General features: G+C 48.8%; 1 protein-coding gene across 1 annotated transcript in view; it reads left to right on the top strand.

Moving 5' to 3' along the window:
* The first annotated feature begins 1,535 nt into the window (after nt 1-1,535).
* Nucleotides 1,536-21,633, top strand: part of NPAS2 (neuronal PAS domain protein 2) — a 169,364-nt gene continuing 149,266 nt past the window's right edge. Inside the window, exon 1 of the mRNA XM_055089127.1 lies at nt 1,536-1,594. The gene's annotated coding sequence lies outside the window, so the exon portion shown is untranslated. The remainder of the gene's footprint in view (nt 1,595-21,633) is intronic.

Genomic DNA, 21,633 nt, shown 5'->3' with positions numbered 1-21,633 from the left:
TGGGAAGGGGGACCTCCCGGGGGTAGGCGACCTCGCCCCTCCTTTGGCCTTCTCGCCAGGCGCCTCCACGTGGGGAACGCCGCCGCCGAGGATGGAGTGGGGTCTGCTAGGCTAGGGGAAGCTTGTCACCGTTCCGGGCCTCGGCGGGGCGCGGGGTCTCCCCTTCCCACCCGACTGTCTCGGAGCCCAGCAGACTATGGAACAGCAGCTCTTGGCTCCTGGGACTATTTATGTGCACGTGTCTGTGTTCGGTGAAAGCTTCCCTGTTTCCTCGCGCGCGCGCCGCTCCAGCTTCTCCTTTTCTTGGATTCTCGCCTGTCTCCTCCCACAGAGGGAAAAAAAAAAAAAAAGGTCACGTATGTTTGGAAAAATATGTAGGTCAGTGGAACATTTCCTGCACTGGTGCAAAAGGAGAGGAGGGCAGCGGGGGAGGGGAGCGAGCGGCCGCGTGGAGCTCCGGGTGCGCGCTCCTGGCCACGGTCCCCCACCCCTCGGGCCTCTGCTTAGGAGGGGGGCATTGGGCCCGCTCCTTTCCATCCTTGACCCATTTTCCGGACCAGCTACGTTCGCCTTGGAAAAAACAGCGATCGTTCCTCCCCAGCAGGCGCCGCGGTCCTCCGCGAACCGCGCTCGCCGGCGTCTCCCCGACCCTCGCCGCCTCTCATTGCGAAAGCGCAGTGGTCGGCGCGCAGAGACGCGCCCGGTGCCCTGGCTGGGGCTCCGCGAGCAGGCCCGCCCCGCGAGGACGGCGTGCAGGGGACCGCGGTGGCGCGCTCGCCCCCCAGCGCACGGGACAGCGCGGTGGCCGCGGGCAGGGCGAGGGTCGGCACGGGGCAGGGGAGGAAGATTCCCCGCCATCCCCACTGACAACTTTGACGGGACCTCAGCCGGCGGCCCCGCATCTGCTGGCCTTCCCTCTGGCCAGTGTCCCTCTAAGCACATCCCGCCCCCGCCCCGCGCCCAGTCCCGACCTCGCGCCCCCGGCCGGACCCCGCCGCGCGTCCCCGGCAGCCCAGCGGAGGCGGTGGCGGCCTCGGGGCGCGGGTGTCTGCGCCGCCCAGGGAAGCTGGGGGGTCCGGGGCTCCGTGTGCCCGTACGGCGCGCAGGGTGCGTGGCCCAGGCTGGGTCGCGGCCAAGGCCCGGCGTGCGGCCAGGAGAGACCCGGCCGGCGGCGGCGGCGGCGGCAGCGGCGGCGGCGGAGGGAAGGAGGAGGAGGAGGTGGAGGAGGAGGAGGAGGAGGAGGAGGAGGACCGCGAGGAGGCGGGAGGAGGGAGGGGGAGGAGGCAGAGGCGGCTGCGGCTCTCCCCGCCGGCTCTGCGTGCGGAAGAGTTTGCCGCGCGAGCAGCGGGCCTCCCGCAGGAGCCGAGGGAACCCGCGGCGGCGGCGGCCCGGGAGCCGCGGCCGCGTAGCTCCGAGACCCGCAGCCGCGGCGGCGGCGGCGGCGGCGGCGGCTAGAGCAGCGCCTCCCGCCGCCGCCCGGGAGGAGCTCGCCGCGCCCGCTCGCCGCCTCGGCTCCCAGCGGCGGCGGCGGGAGGCGCGTCTCCCCGGCCCAGTCCGCGCCCGGCCCCGCGGGGCCGCCCCGGCCCGCTTCGAGGTAAGGGCCGCACCCCGGGACGCGGGTGGCCCGGGTGGGAGGACGTGCGCGCGGGGTCGCGGGACTCGGTCACCTGCTCGCCGGCGCGGTGGACACGCGGGGTGGGGAGGGACGCTTGGGCCCGGGGCTGCGCGGCGCGGGGGTCGGGGGCGCGGGGCGGTTGGGTCCCCAGTCCCGGGTCCCGCGGCGGGGACATCGCGTCCTGCGGGACCGCAGCGGCGGCCGGGCGGGTGGGCGCCGGGTGCGTCTCGCCAAAGAGGCAGAGGACGAGACATCCCGAACCGCAGGGTCTGGGGTGCTCTGAGAGTACCTTCGCGGTGGGCGGAGGCCGTGCCGGGGTAGCAGCCTCGAGGGTCGCCCATTGGCCTCCCCGAGCCCCACCGCGCCCCCCGCCCCGGAGCCTGGGGCGCCGCGGACCCCCGGAGAGAGTGCCGTGCGCGCCCCGGGCACCACCTAGGTCGGAATTGGTTCCGGGCCGGAATGGGTGCCGAGCCTGCCCCCTGGACGCCCGGAGAGCGCCTGGCCCGGCCCCTCGCGCCGCCGTGCCACCCGGAGCTCCTCAGGTTGGATGCCAGGGGGTTGTTTTGTTGGGAGGTGTGCCCCCTCCCAGAGCCGAGGAGGGAGGCTTACCTTTGACCTTTCCGTAGAGCGCCGCGGGGTCGGTAACGAGGGGGGTGGTGGTGGAGGGGGGTAGGGACGGGTACCAAGGGGCCAAATTAAAAACCAATCCCTCTCCTCTGCCTGCCCCTCCTTAACTGCTCAAGGTAAGAAAGTTTGTTTTCTGCCCTGTGGTTCATAAATAATTAGTAACCAGTTTTGTCGATGAAGCAAGATGGAAACCTTAAAAATACGTACGCACTTCCAGAAAGTCTAAAAGCTCCCAAGGTTGTATCCGGGAGGCTTTAGTTCGGAAAGTTAAAAGCCCCTGAGTTCAACAGGTGTTCCGAAGGGGTCCAAAAGGGGAGAGCTTGGCGAGTTTCGTCTTTTTAGTACGTGCTCCTTTGATTCATTAAGTTGATTGGCCTATTTCTTTAAGGTAAAATATTGAGTAGTTATTAACTTAATTAGCAGAGACGAACTGGTCATTCTTGGTTATTTAGAACCCAAACCTTCTTTTCCTTAATAGAAGGGTTTTCCCCATTTGGACTTCCCAGATAATTAGCTCTAAGGCAGTTCCTGGCAGGGTTCGGCCCTGTCCATCCCTCTGTCTATGGGACACTAGCTAACTCAGTCCCTGATCAGTGAATTGACCAACTCATTATGACTTGCATGAAAACACAGCAAGTTTTAATTTCTTTTCCTTGGGAGGTGCTAGTTCAAAATTCAAGGGCAAGTGGTAGCTGTGTCTTTCTGCCTAGAAGATTTCTTGAAGGAGAAGTTTGCCAAAAATAACCCCCAAATGTATTTTAAAATAACTCCCCAATACATATGATGTTTAAATGAGCTATTCAGACTTGGGCCACTATTTTGCAAAAGCAAAAAACCTGTTTGACTGCACAGCTAAACCAAGACGGGTAGAAGTATTGGCATTTCTCAGCAGGCTACCTAAAGATTTAGTTAAAAATAAAGTGTGCACCGTAAAGGTTTTCAATAATTGTCTTCCATCTCACAGAGAGGTGTGGAGTGTGGATTAGAAGAATTGTAAATATGCTGTTTTTAGCCATTTTCTTCTTGGAAATCGATGCCTCTGTTTATTTGCTGATCTGTCCCACTGTAGCAGACGTGGAGTCAGTTTTATTCTCACTGCTCCCCGTACTGACTCCCATGGAGGCCAGAGAAGGGAATATATTCCAGAGGAAATATGTTATTAATAAAACGTTACCCCCCAAAGAGTTAAACATGCCAAGAAAATAACCAAGTGAGGCTTCACTAATTAGTGTGATGAAAAAAATTCCCTGATTGGAGAAACGAGTGTTCAGATGGTGACTCAAGAATTCATCTTTTGGTAGCAAAAGACAATTGTTTTTAAGCTCGTTTGATTCTTGTAAGCGTTTGGGCCCCTTTTGACTACTTCTGGCTATTTAATTTTGAAAATGATTTAAAAAATAGTAAAAATAGTTTAAAATGACGACATCATCTGATGTGTGTCGTTATGAAGTTGAATTCATCTTATTTTTGAAACAATCTTTCTAAACTCTTGGTAATCTTTATAGCTGGCTCTTAGCACTGCTACTAGTTTTTAGGTTAAACATTCAAAATTAGTGATTTCTTTCAGATTAAAATAATAATGCATGCATATGCTCTTTATATCACCACCTTTATAGTAATTTTTCATAAGTTTGGCTTTTGAACCTTAAGCCTCCAGAGGGCTAAGTCCTGTTTCTTAATTTCTAAAACAAGTATGTATTTTATTCTTTCCGTGAAAAGTCCGTTTTTCCATGGTGATCCAGGCACCGACTGTCCCACGCTGATGCCATGCACAGGGTGGCATCTCTTTCCCAAGAGAGGTCAGATTATGAGGTGTTGAAAATAGCACAGTGACACCGTATTCTTGGCTTTCTTACAGCAGCAGTGTAATTGGCTGCATCAAAGAAGCATCTGAGTTTTGCATTTAAATAGTGGAAATGATGTGCATTATTTGCTTACAGAAATATTTGATTAGCATGTTGCTGATCTTCCTTCTATGTGTAGCAAAGATAGGAGGTCAGGGGCTGCCACATTCATACTCCCCCCAGCATCTCATGCTTCCGAGGCCTGGTTCATCATCAGTGCTCAGTAATAAGTAGGTGTAGGAAATGAGCTGACTTGTCCATGACAGTTATCCAAAGGGTAGAAATTGCTGAATGCTAATGGGGTACTCAACTCTGAGTAATTCTAGTTTAAATCTGAAGATGATTAATAGCACCTTAGAGCACTAAATAAACACTTACTAAATGTGAGCATATTTAAAGGGGGAATTTTTTTTTTTTAATGCAGTCTTTATCTAAGGCGCTACTGTTTCTCACTGAATTCTTTGAGGTCGGGGATCACTTGGCATTTTAAGCAAAGTAATCTCTTGGGTAAAGTTCCCCCAGAGATCACTTGAACTTTTGTGGGTCTTAAGACAATGTGTGGTTTCCACATGATGACTCGGAATAGAAACGAAAGTTTATCTTCTACGTTGGTGTGAAAAAACAAACAAACAAAGGTATATTAAAAAAAAAAAAAGTGGAGGGTGCAGAACATCACGTGTCAAACTTTATAGAGCGTGGCATTGATTGTCTGGGGACCTTGGGTCTGGGTTGGGACCTGAGATTCTGCATTTCTGATACAAGATCCCAGGTGCTCCGGAGGCTGTGACACACTAGAAGTTTCTGGAATATTCTTAATTCAGTTCAGCCTGTGTTGACCAAGCATCTATCGCGTAGTAGGCCCAGGTGACAGGGAAAGAAAGCACATGGGTCCTCCCTGCCCTCAAGGAGCTAAGATGAGGAACGGAGATTCTTTCTAGACTGAAATGAGGCCCTGGAAGACCACTCTTCAGCAGTGTGGCCGGAGAGGGGCCGAGGAAAGGGGATTTTTCTGGTAGGGCTCTCACATCGGTCATCCTTGATCCCTAGTGTTCTTTAAATGGAAAGCTCTGTGACTTGCCAGGAAATAAAATGCAGATATTGAAATCAGACAGACCTGGGGTAGCCTCCCTGCTCAGCTACTGTGTGAGTTGGAGCAACTTTTTTTAACCTCCCTGAGCCTCAGTGTCCTGGTCAGAAGAAGAATGGGAATAATGCTTGCCCTGTCTAGCTGGTAGGATGACCGGTGAAGGACACATGGAAGGCATAACAGAAGGGGTTGCTTTTATTCCTGCTGATGGCTGCGAGGCAAGGAGGAAGAAGAGGTTCCTAAAAATATTTTTGTGCGTAGTTCACCAATTAGAGATTCCATTTGGTTAATCAACAAACCCAAGGTCGGCAGTAGAGAACCCCGCCTGGGGATGGAGGGCGGGCAGCTGTGCAAGTTAATGGGATGCAGAATGGAATGATGGGAGGCACCCACATCTCCACTCTTCTCCTGCAGGGCCCTGGCTTCTGGCAAGCCTTGGTGACACTCTTCTAGCAATATATTTACCTGAGGCTGTTCCTGGTACTCACCCCGTAGGTTCTGTTGATCAAGACCGACTGGTGTTTGTGGCAATCAGGCACGCCTTCAAAATATGTTTTGGAGGGAAGGGCATTGGTGTGTCCCCGGCCAGGCCCTTTTAAGGGTCAGAGCCATCCATCAGGCCTCTTCAGTTTAATCTGAGCTCCCTGAAGGCAGTGCGGGGCGGGTGGGAATTCACCACCCAGCGCTTTATACTTCATGCTCTGAGGTGACTACTTCCTCCTGACGTCTGGAGAAGATGGATGTTCCAAGGTAGCGGTCTCCTTCACCCTGATTTTAGGAGGGGTAATCTGGGTAGCCCTCTAAGTGCTTCAGCCCACGTTGCTCTTATGTGTATGTCTGAGAGTTCCACTTATTATTTGCAAAGGAGATTTCTCTGCTTCCACTCCTACTCCATGCCCTGCCCAAATAAACCTTGAAAACCAAGTGCAAGAGAATGGCAACGGCCTGTGTGACCCTGTGATATGCGTGAGGGAAGGGCAAGTAGAGCAGTGATTGGAGCCCAAGCAACCTGGGGGGAGGGGTATGGTAACAAGGGAGAGAAGGCCGGGGCAGGGCGCATCTGAACACTTAAAATGGAGATAAAATATTTTCTCCCATTCTGAGGTTTGTCTTTTGGTCTTGTTTATGGTTTCCTTTGCTGTGCAAAAGCTTTTAGGGGCCTGAGGGTAGGAGGTGGGACCCACGGCCCTGACTTTATGCATTTCGCTACTTTGCTGAAGGCCGTGGAGGGTTTTGTCCCAGGTCATTGAAAATCGTCTGGGCTTCCGGAGGACACAAGCCCTCCTAAAGGAAGGCAGGTGACAGAGCCGAGCTGCGCGATACTTCCAGCCTCTTCTGAACCAAAAGTGGCACTGTGCAATGTCTCGAGGGATATCTGCGCCCCGTTGAAAGTCAAACTACTGAGAACCGGAGAACATTGTGAAAGTTATTTTTGTTATAAAAGTATACTTAATTTTTGGCAAATGTAGAAAAGACTGAAGAAAATGAAATTACCCACAATCTCGAGGTGTGTTTCCCTTCAGTCTTTTTTCTATGCATTAGAATTATTTTTTTTTTAATGTTAGATTTTTAAAAATAATATAATTCTTTAAAATTTTCAAATAATCCACAACTACTTGTTAGTAAAAAGATCCGCTTTGCTGTCTGGTCCTACCTAACCATCACCCCCTTTTTTCTGCTGGGTAGAAACCTGATTTTGCTCGGGGGTCAACCCTAGTCCACATGTCTCAGGGGTAAATCCTGATTGGCTGAGCAACCATGGGGCGGAGCCTGTTGTCCTCGCCAGTAATTGGCTCGAGGTGAGCAGATGGCCCTCATCCTGGCCAATCAAACGTGAGGGTGGGTTACTGGGGGGGGGCTTCCCTGACTCTTAAAAAAGAGGCGTGGGAGGACGTGGCAGCTCTTCTTCTCATGGACACAATACCTGTAAGTGGGGCAGCCGTCAGCCACCAGAGCAGGCTGGGCCAGGTCCCAACTGACCTGGGGAAGAATGCAAAGGTGAGGAATGGGGCCTCCACAGTGCCCTTGACCTTATGAATTACCCAAGAGGAGTCTCTGATTTAGGACGTTTGGGAGATCCTGAAAACTTCCTGACCCCTTAAAGCAGGTCGAGTTGGGTTTTTTGTTAGTTGTAGCCAAAAGCATCCTAACTGACGTATCCCACAGCTCTCCACTCCTCTCAGGAGGTGACTGCTGTTAGCCGTGTGGGTGTAACCTGCTAGTCATTTTCGGTGCATTTACATATATACCCATAAATGTACATTTTCCTTTTAAACCAACAGAGCTAATTCTATGCGTTTTATTTAGTGACTTTTTCGTGTGTGGCATGAGGTGTTTTTTTTGGTCATTTCTTATATCTATTCTTTTTAAAGGTTACATAGTAATATTCAAAAGTATGGCTGACACATAATTCATTTAACCCATTCCCTACTGTTAAACATTTATCGTGCTTTGTTTCCACTTCTTGACTATTGCAAACATTGTTTGTATTAACTTCCTGATCTGTATATCTTCAGGTACATTTCATATTTTTCTCAGGGACTACTAGTGGAGGATTCCTGGGTAAAGGGGCACACCTTTTTGAAAGATTGATAGATGCTGCTAGGGATATGGCTAAAACAGTGTGGAAGGGTGCTGTGTCTCCATGTCTTAACCAAACTCCAGTTCATTCAACATTCCAGGTAAACATGATTTTAATGGCTGTGTAATAGTCCACGATAATTGTTTTTGGAGTGTTTCAGTGGTTTGTGAGGACACACAAGAGAATATCTGAAATGGAGGCTCCCCATGAAAACTAACTAGACATGATCAACCTTGCATTCATCTCCAAAGAGTCCTGAAGTGGTGTTAGGAGACACATCCCTCCAGTGATCTGTTTCCAAGGAAGCTTGGAGGAGACAGCCTACCAGACCCTCCTCAATCCAGTCAGACAGTGGGCTGCCCAAGCGTTTCTAAGAAGCTTTGTTGTTTCTGGGATCCACAGAGTTTTTACTCTGACAGACGTTCTATCTCTGAATATACAGGAGTCATTTAAACAAAGACTTCGTGCATTTCATGAAGCAGAGCTGAAATATGAGTTTGCTGTATGAAATTTTCCAATTCTGCAAGAGAAGACAGGAAAGCACATGGGATGGATGAAACACATAAAACATGTTAATCACATTTTTTCGCCTTAATTCAGAGAAGAAAATCTAATGTTTCGAGGAAGTTCCCAGGGACAGGGTAATTCCATTTCGAGTCTGGTGCCTAATCATTGATTCTCACTAATAACCCATTTCAGTGAAATTCAGATTTATCTTTAGTGCTATCTACAGAACACCAGTATTATTTCAATTTCAGAACTAGAAGGCTTCAATTTTTCCTCTGTTTCGTTTTGCAAGGTTAAGGCCTATTTAGAAATAGGCAGCATGGGACTTCCCTGGTGGCGCAGTGGTTGGGAGTCCGCCTGCCAATGCAGGGACGCGGGTTCAATCTCTGGTCCTGGAGGATCCCACGTGCCTTGGAGCAACCAAGCCCATGCGCCACAACTACTGAGCCTGCGCTCTAGAGCCGGTGAGCCACAGCTACTGAGCCCACGTGCCACAATTACTGAAGCCCGCATGCCTAGAGCCCGTGCTCCACAACAAGAGAAGCCACCACAGCGTGAAGCCCACGCACCGCAACGAAGAGTAGCCCCTGCTCGCCGCAACTAGAGAAAGCCCGCGCGCAGCAGCGAAGACCCAACGCAGCCACAAAATTAATTAATTAATTTTTAAAAAACTGTATGCCCTTAAAAAAAAAAAAAGAAAGAAATAGGCAGCATGATAGATGTACACATCACAGTGTGAACAGTCAGCCTGCATGTTGTCAGAGTGGGGGAAGGGTTAGACATTGCCTCGCAGCCTGAGAAGTTTTTGGGAGGAGGTGGGTTGGGGTGAGACAGGGAAGAGCTCATCCGGCTGCTGAGTTGATCCAACAAATCATGGATTTTCCACATCAACACCCCCATTTGTACCATCTACAAAAGACATGGCCTGAGGGGAAGGGTCCAGGGGAGGGATAGATTGGGAGTTTGGGATTGACATGTACACACTACTATATATAAAATAGATAACCAACAAGGAGCTCTGTTCAATATTCTATAATAACCTAAATGGGAAAAGAACTTGAAAAAGAGTAGATACATGGGGACTTCCCTGGCAGTCCAGTGGTTAAGACTCTGCGCTACCACTGCAGGGGCATGGGTTCGATCCCTGGTCAGGGAACTAGGATCCCGCATGCCAAGCTCCGGAAAAAAAAGAAAAAGAAAAGAATAGCTACATGTATATGTATAACTGAATCACTTTGCTGTACGCTTGAAACTAACACAACATTGTTAATCATCTCTACTCCAATATGAAATTTGGAGTGTAGTTGGCTTTGGGCTTCTCACCGCGGTGGCTTCTCTTGTTGCAGGAAAAGAAAGGAAACTTAAAAAAATAAAAGAGAATTCCTCAAAAAAAAAAAAAAAAAAAAAGAAAGGAATTAACAAATTAAAAAAAAAAAGACATGGCCCATGGTGTCGTCCTCATTTACTACGTAAGATGCCCGTTTCCCTGGAGATCATGTTCTACTAAAACTATGAAAACAATTGAAAAGCCCCAGTATTGGTGTGTGTTTGTGGTGGGGTGGAATGTTGCCAAGAACAAAGTTTTGTGTCGCTCTGGACCGTCAGTTCCTCCAAAGACCCAACGCAGAGATCACTCTCGACCTCACCAAGGCGTTCTTAATGGTTTTATTTCTAAAATCCCCCCTTCCCCTTTTCATTGATTGTCAGAGAGAGAAACTCATTCACAGCAAATTTGCATGGGGGTTTTGTCGAGGTTTTACTGTCTCTCCAGCTAGAGAACTTTCTTCTATTGCCGATGCTGTGTAGTAGCCCCTGGCTGATGATAATCCCTTGGATTTATGGCTCAAGACAAACTGATTTCATTTGAGGTAAGAGAGCTTCTGATTTTTGAGCCCCTTTTGGGACTTCCCCGCAGCGTGTCCACTCCAGCCTCTGCCTCTCAGCTCTCGACCCTGAGGGGCCGAGGCGGCCTCGTTCTGCCTGGTCCTGGGATCCTGGAAGCACTTGTCACCCGCCACAGTCCCTCTTTGGGAGTCTGTCACTCACTCCACACACCAGGTTTACCAACATGGGGTGGCAGCTCAGAAAAAACCTCTGCCCTGTGACTGTCACCTTTACTTTCATTGGATCTGGAAAGGCTCCACTTTCGGAGGCTGTGTCCAGGGGAAGCACAAGACCCCCTCGATTTTAGAGTTAAATGAAGGTGGCCTTGATGAGCACAGACCCCCTCCCCTGCATCTCACATCCCAGTTCTGACTTCTCCACGAGCTCAGGTTTGCGTTTTCACCTTCTTGGCCGTCATTCACCCCTCAGCAGGCTGACTCTTTTTTAAAAATTATTTTTATTTTTTTTGCGGTACGCGGGCCTCTCAGTGTCGTGGCCTCTCCCGTTGCGGAGCACAGGCTCCGGACGCGCAGGCCCAGCGGCCATGGCTCAGGGGCCCAGCCGCTCCGCGGCACGTGGGATCTTCCCGGACCGGGGCACGAACCCGCGTCCCCTGCATCGGCAGGCGGACTCTCAACCACTGCGCCTGTTTCTCCCCTCGCTTATCTCCCCGGGCCTCGACTGGTGGCGTTCTCCAAGCACACAGGAGAAGCTGCAGCTAACCAGCTCCAGACGCTGGGATGGCCCCTTCCTGCAAAGACCTGGGAACTTGTGGGGCGTGCCTATATTTTAAAAAGAATAGTTCCCTCTGTGTTCCCAGTTTCTCCAAAACTGTGCTGTGTTTGCACCGGTCAGCTGTTCAGAGTGGCCAGCTGTCTCACCTCTGCTATATGGACCAAACCCTGGTTTCCGTTGTGCCACGTGTCTAAGTTCTTGTCTCTGTTAAGCAGCAGAGTCTCATCCCTCAGGTTGTGGGGTGGCATCGTTAGGAGGAACTCACTTGAGGCTGTGTTTGTATTTTCTAACTCTCAGGTTGGCAACTCCTGTATGTATATTGCAACCTGTTTATATGAGATACTTGTAAAAGCCTGCAGCCTTTTTCTCCCCTGTGGCAGCATTGACCTGTGACCTGATTTTAAATCACAGCATGGGGTGACCATCGCTGTATGGGTCAGCAGCATTGTTTTCTTTTTCTATTGAAGTCGAGTTGATTTACAATGTCGTATTAGTTTCTGGTGTACAGTGGAGTGATTCAGTTACACATATACATACATTCTTGTTCCTATCCTTTTCCATTCTGGTTTATCAGAGGATATTGAATAGAGTTCTCTGTGCTCTACAGTAGGACCTTGTGGTTTATCCATGCTCTGTATACTAGTTTGCATCTGCTAATCCCAACCTCCCAATCCATCCTTCCACCATCTCCCTCCCCGCCTTGGCAACCACAGATCTGTTCTCTGTGTCTGTGAGTCTGTTTCCGTTTCACAGATCAGTTCATTTGTGTCATATTTTATTTTTTATTTTTTTATTTTTTGCGGTACGCGGGCCTCTCACCGTCGCGGCCTCTCTCGTCGCGGAGCACGGGCTCCGGACGCGCAGGCGCAGCGGCCGCGGCTCACGGGCCCAGCCGCTCCGCGGCACGTGGGATCCTCCCGGACCGGGGCGCGAACCCGCGTCCCCTGCATCGGCAGGCGGACTCCCAACCGCTGCGCCACCAGGGAAGCCCTGTGTCATATTTTAGATTCCACCTATAAGTGATATCATATGATATTTGTCTTTCTCTGTCTGACTTACCTCGCTTAGCATGATCATCTCTAGGTCCGTCCATTTAGCTGCAAATGGCATGATTTCAGGGTTTTTTATGGTGAGTCAGCAGCATTCGACAGTAACTTAGTGAAGACAGCTTGTGGCCCGCAGCAGAAAGCCCTGACACCCTGCCACGGTCGCCGTAGCCAAGTGACCTCGGCAAGTCACATACACACCAAAACGCAGTCTCTTCATCTTAACAGGGAGGTATTGATACTGAAGGCGGAAAACCAAGAGGAGAGAATGTTTGTGAACGAGTTCCATAAAACTGAAAAGTTGTAGTACTCTTCTTCTTATTTGCTGTCGTGACCAGCTCGTCATTCAAGCTCCTCCACACCCAGCTGGGTAAACGCCAGCCCCAAGGTGACTTCTTTTTGAATGAAGTACTTGGTTTTCTTTCACACAAGGTACATGCTAGCAATTAAAAACACAATATAGGCCAGTGTTCTCTTGAAAGCTAACGTCATGGGAAAAAGTGAAATCCTTCAACTGTAGAAGCCAAACACTTAGAACATCTTGGCAGTAGCTTGGGGTTGCAGTTTGCTTTCGAAAGCTTTTGCCATTTATAAGAACAAAGTAGCCTGATAACATTTGGTGTCTGAAAATTCAAACTAAATCAAATAGACTCAGCAGGTTCCCATGAATTCTAGGATTTTATGGGATGTGTGGGGCATTTCGCCATGATAAACGTGATGTGCTATTTCTTGTGACCTTTTGTTTCTTTCTAAAGAGGGTTGGCCTGTGGAATTGGGACTCAGCTCTGACCACCCTGGAAGAATCCTGTGACTTTCCTGCTGTGTCAGAATTCCTTACAGAGCAAGGATCTCCTGATTTTCAGTGGAACCAGGAGTTTAGTCTTTGGACTGGACACACACAAATATGCCGATGCTGGTTAATAAGTTGGTTTTCATTGTGGAGAACTGTGTGGAGATTCCTTAAAAAACTAAAAATAGAGCTACCATATGATCCAGCAATCCCACTCCTGGGCATATATCCAGAGAAAACCATAATTCAAAAAGATACATGCACCCCAATATTCATAGCAACACTATTTACAATAGCCAGGACATGGAAGCAACCTAAATGTCCATTAACAGATGAATGGATAAAGAAGATGTGGTGTGTGTATATATATATATATATATATATATATATAATGGAATATTACTCTGCCATTAAAAAGAATGAAATAATGCCATTTGCAGCAACATGGATAGACCTAGAGATTATCCTATTGAGTGAAGTTAAGTCAGACAGAGGAAGACAAATTATATGATATCCCTTGTATGTGGAATCTTTTCATCTTGTAAAAGATTTAATTTTATTTATTTTTGGCTGTGTTGGGTCTTCGTTGCTGTGCGTGGGCTTTCTCTAGTTGCGGCGAGCGGGGGCTACTCTTTGTTGCGGTGCACGGGCTTCTCATTGCGGTGGCTTCTCTTGTTGTGGAGCGTGGGCTCTAGGCACACGGGCTTCAGTAGTTGTGTGCGGGCTCAGTAGTTGTGGCACGCAGGCTCTAGAGCTCAGGCTCAGTAGTTGTGGTACACAGGCCTAGTTGCTCTGCGTCATGTGGAATCTTCGCCGACCGGGGATCGAACCCATGTCCCCTGCGTTGGCAGGCGGATTCTTAACCACTGCGCCACCAGGGAAGTCCCATGGAATCTTAAAAAGTGGTACAAATGAACTTATTTACAAAACAGAAATAGAGTCACAGATGTAGAAAACAAACTTATGGTTACCAAGGGGGAAAGGGGGGGAGGGATAAATTGGGAGATTGGGATTGACATATACACACTACTATATATAAAATAGATAACTAATAAGGACCCACTGTATAGCACAGGGAACTCTACTCAGTACTCTGTAATGAACTCTATGGGCAAAGAATCTAAAAGAAAAATGGATATATGTATATATGTAACTGATTCATTTTGCTGTACACCTGCAACTAACACAACATTGTAAGTCACCTATACTCCAATAAAAATTAATTTAAAAAATAAGTTGGTTTTGAGATGGAAGGAAAGGACCTACAATGGACTGAATATTTGTGCCTCCTCCAGAATTCATATGTTGAAACCCTGATCCCAATGTGATGGTGTTTGGATGTGGGACTTTGGGAGGTGATTAGGTCATGTGGGTGGGGCTCTCGTGGATGGGATTAGTACCCCTATGAAGAGGCCAGAGAGCTCGGTAGCCCTCCTTCCACCATGTGAGGACACAACAAGAAGGCCCCCACCTGCAGGTGGCAAGTGAATCCTAACCAGAACTGACCACGCTGGCACCTTGATCTTGGATATCCGGCCTCCCGAACCATGAGAAATAAATTCTGTCGTTTAAGCCACTCAGTCTCCAGTCATTTGTTATAGCCGCCAGAATGGACTGAGATAGGACCTCAGAGATCGTCCAGCACAAGGTAGCTCACCTTTTCCAGATGAAAATTAGAGGTTCAGAAAGCAAAGGGGCCTCTCCCTGCTCCTGGAGCCCCAGGTCCTCCAGCCAGGCAGACCTGCTGACCCTTCCAGGAGGTTCTGTGCTTCCCTTTTTCCCTGAGACCTGAGGATGTTGCTTCTCAGCTGAAATCCAGCCAGTGCAAGGATGAGGCTTTCCCCAGCCTCGGCCAGTACACTCACGCCCGGAAGTACTGGGAGGGGGAATGCCTGCAGCCTGAACGGTCAGCCGCCCCCCAGCTCCGTCCTATCTCTTGGAGCACCACGCGGTCTGCTCTTCAACGTGACAGTCAGATAAGGGAGTCAGAGTCCCGGGGTTGCTGGGAATGGAGGGACAAGCACAGGCAGGACACAGACTGTCCACTTTCACTTCTGGAACCCACTCGCTCTTGTAGCTGCTGACATCTGACTTCCTTCCAGATAAACAAAATAAAAGCACAGAACTCGCTCACTTCCAGGATGAAGCGTGAAATGCCTCTTTATTGGAACAACTTCCCAAAGTGCCTCTCACATCTGGGGGGCCGGGGTCCACGGTAGGACTGTCCACCTGCACGTCTTTTATGCCTTAACTTTGTCACCTGCGCCGCTTGGGCCTCTCTTTATCATGTTTCCTTAACAAATGAGGCAAGGTGAAATATCATCGGGTCCGGGGTCAGGGCTGTGTCCACTGTCCCTGTCGCACACGTTAGCGCCTTGGATTCGACAGCAGTCTCTGGAGGGAAGCGCTGTTTTATCCCCGTTTTATGTACAAGACGCCGAGGCTCAGAGAGGTTAAAAGACTGTCACAGGGACATTCAGAGCAGGAATTGGATGTAGCTCTTTAAAGAAGGACCAAAAATAGAACAGCTGGTTTTATTTACTTTTTCTGAAATGCCACTTCTGAGAAGCTAGGATATGTATAAAACGAATTAAGCATCTTACATGTGCCTTTTTTTTTTAAGTGGGTTTTCTTGAGGATGAGGTTATCACGGGGCTGCTGGAGTAGAAAACAACTCCAATCTGGGGTCCGTTTTCAATGCAGCTCTTTGGAGGAGGAGGCCATGTGCGCGAGGGCACGACGAGGAAGCCTGGCAGGAAAATCTTTTTTAGGGCGAAATCATTATTCTGTTCCTTGCCATCTTTTAGTCGCTAACCTGCTTCTCAGGATGGTTTCTTTTGCTGTAATAAGGACTCTTAAATCAGGACACTCCTTCCGCCTCTGCTCGTTTTGTCTGGACTCAGGGACATGTTGCTTTGGCCGGACTCAACATAGAGTCAGCACGAAAAGGTAGGGACCGCCTGGCACCACATTTGCGAAAACACTTTCACGTGAGTCTCATCATCCTGGACCTAGAAAACCAGCAGCTGCCTTACTGACGCACGAGCCTGCTGGAAGTCACCTGGGTTACCCTGAAGTGTGCCCCTCTGCCCCCACGCCCCACCCCCCCACACACACAGAGGCAGGAACCTCAGCACTCAGCAGATGCCAAAGAAAATAGATGCAGGAAAGGTATTAAAGACTTTTAAAGGCTCCTCTAAGTTGTTTCTTCTTCTTTTTTTTTTTTTTTTATAAATTTTATTTATTTATTTATTTATTTATTTATTTATTTTTGGCTGTGTTGGGTCTTCGTTGCTGTGCGAGGGCTCTCTCTAGTTGCAGTGAGCGGGGGCCACTCTTCATTGCGGTGCGCGGGTCTCTCACTATCGTGGCCTCTCCCGTTGCGGAGCACAGGCTCCAGACGCGCAGGCTTAGTAGTTGTGGCTCACGGGCCTAGTTGCTCCGCGGCATGTGGGATCTTCCCAGACCAGGGCTTGAACCCATGTCCCCTGCATCGGCAGGCGGACTCTCAACCACTGCGCCACCAGGGAAGCCCTAAGTTGTTTCTTCTTGATTTGACTCCAGGCGAGGTATCTACAAAGCCGGTCCACTTAACTTACGAAGGGCGGTTCAGAAAACCCCAATACCCCACCTCCCTCCAGCTTTGGGCAGCTGTGGGCAGAGAGCCTGGGCTCGCCACGTGGTCTGGCTGGGTCAGATCAGTTCTGTCCTTGCCTGTCCCCACCATTTAGGGAAACAGAAGCAAAACCCCAGCACAAACATCCGTACGCTAATTCGGTCTGTCCTAGGATTGGCACACATGGGCACAGGCAAAGGCAAATGTGTTCCAGCCACTTTGCTCCGATTTGTACCACACTCACTCCAGAGAGGAAGGATTAGCCATCCAGCACCTTCTCAGAAGGAGTGTGTTACCCTACCCGAGAAATGTCTGTTTTTCTCCACGATCCTTTAATAACATCCATCTGAATTATTCTGGGCTGTGTATCTGTTCAGAGAGTTCTACAAACAAACTGATTTAGCATTCTTTTTTTTTTTTTTTTTTTTTTTTTTTTGGTGGGATCTTAGTTTCCCGACCAGGGATCGAACCTGTGCCCCCTGCACTGGAAGCACAGAGTCTTAACCACTGGGCCGCCAGGGAAGTCCCTAAAAACAAACTGATTTAGGAAGGTATTTTTTGGTGATGGCAAGTTGAACGTGTGCCTTGGACGATGAGGATGGAGATTGTGGGCTTGGGATTACTTGCTGTCGGGACCAACCATGAACCAATAGGGCCAGGAGTGAACTCTGATTCGGGGGGTTCTGCGTTGTGCCAGTTATGCAAAGGGTGGGCTGTACCAGGTAAATTCCCTTTTTCATCAGTGCCCCACACACAGAACTTTTGGCATCTTGGTTTCAACGCTTTCCTGCTGCTTTGATCTTGCCTTTTGCTCCTATCATGAAGGTGGGTCTCCTACCCCAAGCACGGTGTCAGGGGAAAGAGGTGTACAGGGTTTGAGAGGAATGGTTCACCCCGGCTTTCCCAGAGGGTGAAAAGTTTGATCCAAAATATGAAAAAAAACTTTACAAAGAACATGAGATGAGGTCTGTGAAATGTGGGGCTTCTCTTAGTTCTGGGGCGGATTTTTCAGGATCCAGAATTAAAACCAAGAATACCTTTGAGCCCTTTAGTGTAAGCTTACCTGGTGGCAGCCCTTGTGTTGCTATTTCTAGGAAATTATGTTGCTCCCAAAACACCTGAGTCATTCAGCCGTTGGTCTCCATCCTTCCAGAATTAATGAATGTTCGAGGGCAAACCTAGTATCCCAAAGAGTTGGGTTTTTTTTTCCCAGCCAGAGAAGAAGCTGGAATTCATTTGAATTCAGGTAGAATGAAGAATTCATTCAGATAACTTGAGGCCCATAGTGGATCTATTTTATCTCCTGTCTAAAAGTTAGATTGTAAACTGCCACATTTATCCTACTATCCTAGGCTCTTTGTTATACCTAACCACGGGTTGCCGTTTTTTAAGACAGTTTACATTTTACTTCAGCAATTTCCGCTCTCAGTAACTATCAGGAGACTTCTGGGAAATATCTGGGGTGAGCTTCTAATCTGAGTGAAGGTAAACTGCATTTCCTTCAAACTGGTCCTTTTCTCCTCTTCGAGCTGAAGTGAAGGAAAATTGGGCACGTGTCGAGAAGATGGTGTGGAAGGGACTTGGATTCTTGTGGCAGAGTCTCCCGGGGAATTTGTCCTCCAGAGAGGAGAGTCGGGGGCAATAGACCTGGAGGAAACCTCAGAGTCTCAGGCCACCAGCACCGTCATGTCACAGATGGGGAAACTGAGGCAGGACCTGGGCAGTGGCAGAGGTCTCAGCCCCGTGTTCCGAGGTCATCGTCTGCTTCTCTTCACCTCCCTCCCCTTTCTTGCCCCCCTGCCTTTCAGGGTACACGTTGATCATTTTTACAGAAAGGAACAGGATTACAGCTGTGAAAGAAAAGACAAATACTGCCTAGTTTAAGTCCGCAGATCGCCACCATTGGTTTAGCTCATTTGTATGATTCCCTTAAGTTGGATGGATAGCAATAAACATTTTTAATTTGCTTTCTCATGATTGCATGCACTGATTTAGCTTCTTTTCCTTGACAATTAATTTGCACACTCAGTGAGTTGAGACAGAAGGCGTAGTGGCCCCAGGGCCAGCAGACCCCTGGTCTAGCCCCTTTTACCCGTGGGGAAGTTCGTTATTTCTCTGCATCCTCTGAGAAGTTGCGAATACAAGGCCCACCTTCCGACAGGAAGACAGTCTTTGAACAGTAGTTAAAACAGCTATTGAACGTTTAAATAACACTTTTTTCTTCTTGATGGAATTTAGGATTTATTGAGAACTGTGCATTGTCAGTAGATGCAAAGGATGTTAAGGCAAACTGTTCTCGTCTATATCTGGGGTGTCTATATCTTGATATTTTACGTGAAAAACAAACGTTAATGGCGTTATTTTGTTCACCTCTCCAGACCCCCAGGCCTTTGCCCATGCTGTTCCCCCCACCTGGAACACTCTTCCTGCCTTTATCACCTGCTGACTCCTGTTCACCCTTTTGGACTCAGCTCTGGCCTCCAGGATCCTTCCCTGAGGGGGTCTAATGGCTGTGCTCTGGAGTCCTACAGAATCTCTTGCATGTCTTTTTCGTGGCAGTATCTAGATTTTACCGTTTGGAAGTTACCAGCTTCTGTGGCTGTCTCCCCACTAGACTGTAGGTCCCTGGGAGTAGAGATCAGAATTTCCCCTTTGTCTTGCAGGAGCTGCTGTGTAGCAGACATGCTCCATCAGTGTTTATTGAACTGAACCGAAGGACAGAAAACTGTTCATTTGAACTGGGTCATGGGACCCACTTTAATAAAGTTACGTCATTTAGTCTGGGGTAGAATGGATACGTGTGTGTATGGCTGAATCGCTTTGCTGTGCACCTGAAACTATCACAACATTGTTAATCACTATACTCCAATAGAAAATAAAAAGTTAAAACAAATAAATAAAGTTACATCATTTAGTCACTTTAGGTCCTTGAGATCCTGTGTTGTATTAAGTGCTCTCCTCAGCCAAGGGCTAATCCACTTGTGTTTACAGGCCCTGGTTCCTCAAAACGCAATCATCTACCTTCTGGTGACCACTAGACCGTCTTTCTGCTGCAGCCTTTCTTCTTGTCTTAATCCTTTTCAGCCCAATCTTCCTGAGGCTTTAGGGTTCAGAATCTGGAATTCCACATCTGATATCTCAGAGAACATCAGGTGCCTGTGAAGTCGCATGTCCCATCACGGTGGGGCAAGGACCCCTGCGAACCACATCCATCGGAGAAGGTCACATAGGCTGGGTGAAGAGAGCACGTGACAATGGATGGTCTGATTCCATTTCGGTTAGAACATGGAAAGATGAAAGGAGTGATCTCGCTGCCAAACTGAAGTGTGGGGAGGTGATAGAACACAGGGCTTACAAGTCATGGGGATGGTGTGTAGGCTGCCTGGGTTCAAATCCAGCTCTGCTCCTGGCCAGCTGTGCAACTTAGGAAAGTGGCTCACACCCAGAGCCTCCATGTCTTCCTCTGTCCAATGGGGATATGGCGGTGCCTAGTCTATGCTGTTGTTCTGAGGATTAGCTGAGGTGCTATATGCAGGGCCCCTAGGATTGTGCTGGCCATACAGGAAGCAAGCAGTGCAGTTAGTGGTCACTATTCTGTTCTCCACAGTGAACATGTTTGCTCAGGCAAATTATGCCTATGAAAATTTTGGAAAAAATATGAAATGTTTGGAGAAAGCCAGCCAGCATAATCCCTACCTGCGTGGCTGGCACTGCTACAGGGCTGTGTAGGAGAGTAGGAGATAGGCCGGACCAGTGACTGATTGCTGTGTGCAGTGACTAAGTCAATAGCCAGACTGACCCTGCAGAATTACACACACACACACACACACACACACACACACACACACACACACACACAGGCTCGCGGAGTTAAGCCCCCACGTGCCAGGAAAACTGGAGTGTAGTCTCCCTGGGTATCTACATGCCCAAAGGGATGAAGCCCAGACTTTGGAAACATCTCAAGGTCATAAAAACCCAGACACAGGAGACTCTCTGACTTCCAGAGGTATTTTATTTACATTCCAAAAGGTCAAGGTAAAAACCCAGGGTCCTTTCCCTCCCATCTCAAAGGAGCAAAGGTTTCTCTCCTTCCTTTCTAGACAGGGAGGGAGGCACCTGCTTCTCTCCTGCACGAAAGCAGACAGAACCCTTTGTTTTCCATCCCGCGTCTCTGGGGTGTCGTCGGCTCGCGTAGAAAGTTCCCATCCCCGCGCCCAGGGATCTGGGTCTGGGGGCCCACACCGCAGGCTCACTCTGGCTGCCTCGTGTTTCTGCAGTGTTCATTGATATAAAGCACATAACTGTGAGTTGGCGACATCTCAGACCTTGCACAATTTGACAAACGGGCCCGTATAACTGGGTGTTTCGCTGGCCCAGGGAACCCTGGGTCCCTGTCTGCAGGGCATGTCTGAGGACCGAGGGAGCTGGGTCAGCACAGCACCCAGGGTACGTCGGCAGGACCAGGTGACTGCAGGTGACCTCGCTGGCATTCCTTCTTTTACCAGAGAGACCCCGTACATCAGTAAACAGCCAATTTTTACAAGTTGTAGCTGGATTCTTTAATAGTAAAGTACAGTTCTAATGAAATGACTCTGCCCCAAGCTGTTCCTGAAAGGAGTGAAAAAATGCTGTGGTCTCCTGGTGTTGCCACTTTTGATCAGCCTCATCTGGGAATTTAATACATTTTCTGATCAAAGTCCAAAGTCTCTGCTTTGCTGCAGCTTTAATCTTTGGCTATAAAGCGTCCTTCTGTTACACACACACACACACACACACACACACACACACACACACACACACACACACACACACAAATCAGGTTACAGCCAAACGGGGGTTGGAGGGGGTGGGTAGGGAATACATATCTAGATAAAGAGGTAATCAGTGCCTTCATTATGGGAAGGTGCTTGGACGGTTCAGGTAAATGTTAACAATTTTTTCAATGTAACTTTTCAGTATGTTTGAGATATTTTATTCTATATACTGAATTTTGTTCATTGTTGAAATGGTCCTAAGCCATGTTCTGTTATTTTTTGATGTTTATGTCAAGAAAAAGAAGAAAAATAATTTAAATTCGAATGCTTTTTGAACTCCCGTATTTAACTTATTTTTTTTAATGTTTATTCAAATATAGTTGATTTACAATGTTGTATTAGTTTCAGGTGTACAGCAAAGTGCTTCAGTTATACATATATATAAATATATCTTCTTTTTTCCATTCTCTTCCACTATAGGTTATTACAAGATATTGATTATAGTTCCCTGTGCTATACAGTAGGTCCTTGTTGGTTATATCTATTT

The sequence above is a fragment of the Physeter macrocephalus genome, chromosome 12 (assembly GCF_002837175.3).
Source record: "Physeter macrocephalus isolate SW-GA chromosome 12, ASM283717v5, whole genome shotgun sequence".
Lineage (NCBI taxonomy): Eukaryota > Metazoa > Chordata > Mammalia > Artiodactyla > Physeteridae > Physeter > Physeter macrocephalus.
This window is presented reverse-complemented; position numbering and strand designations above follow the sequence as displayed.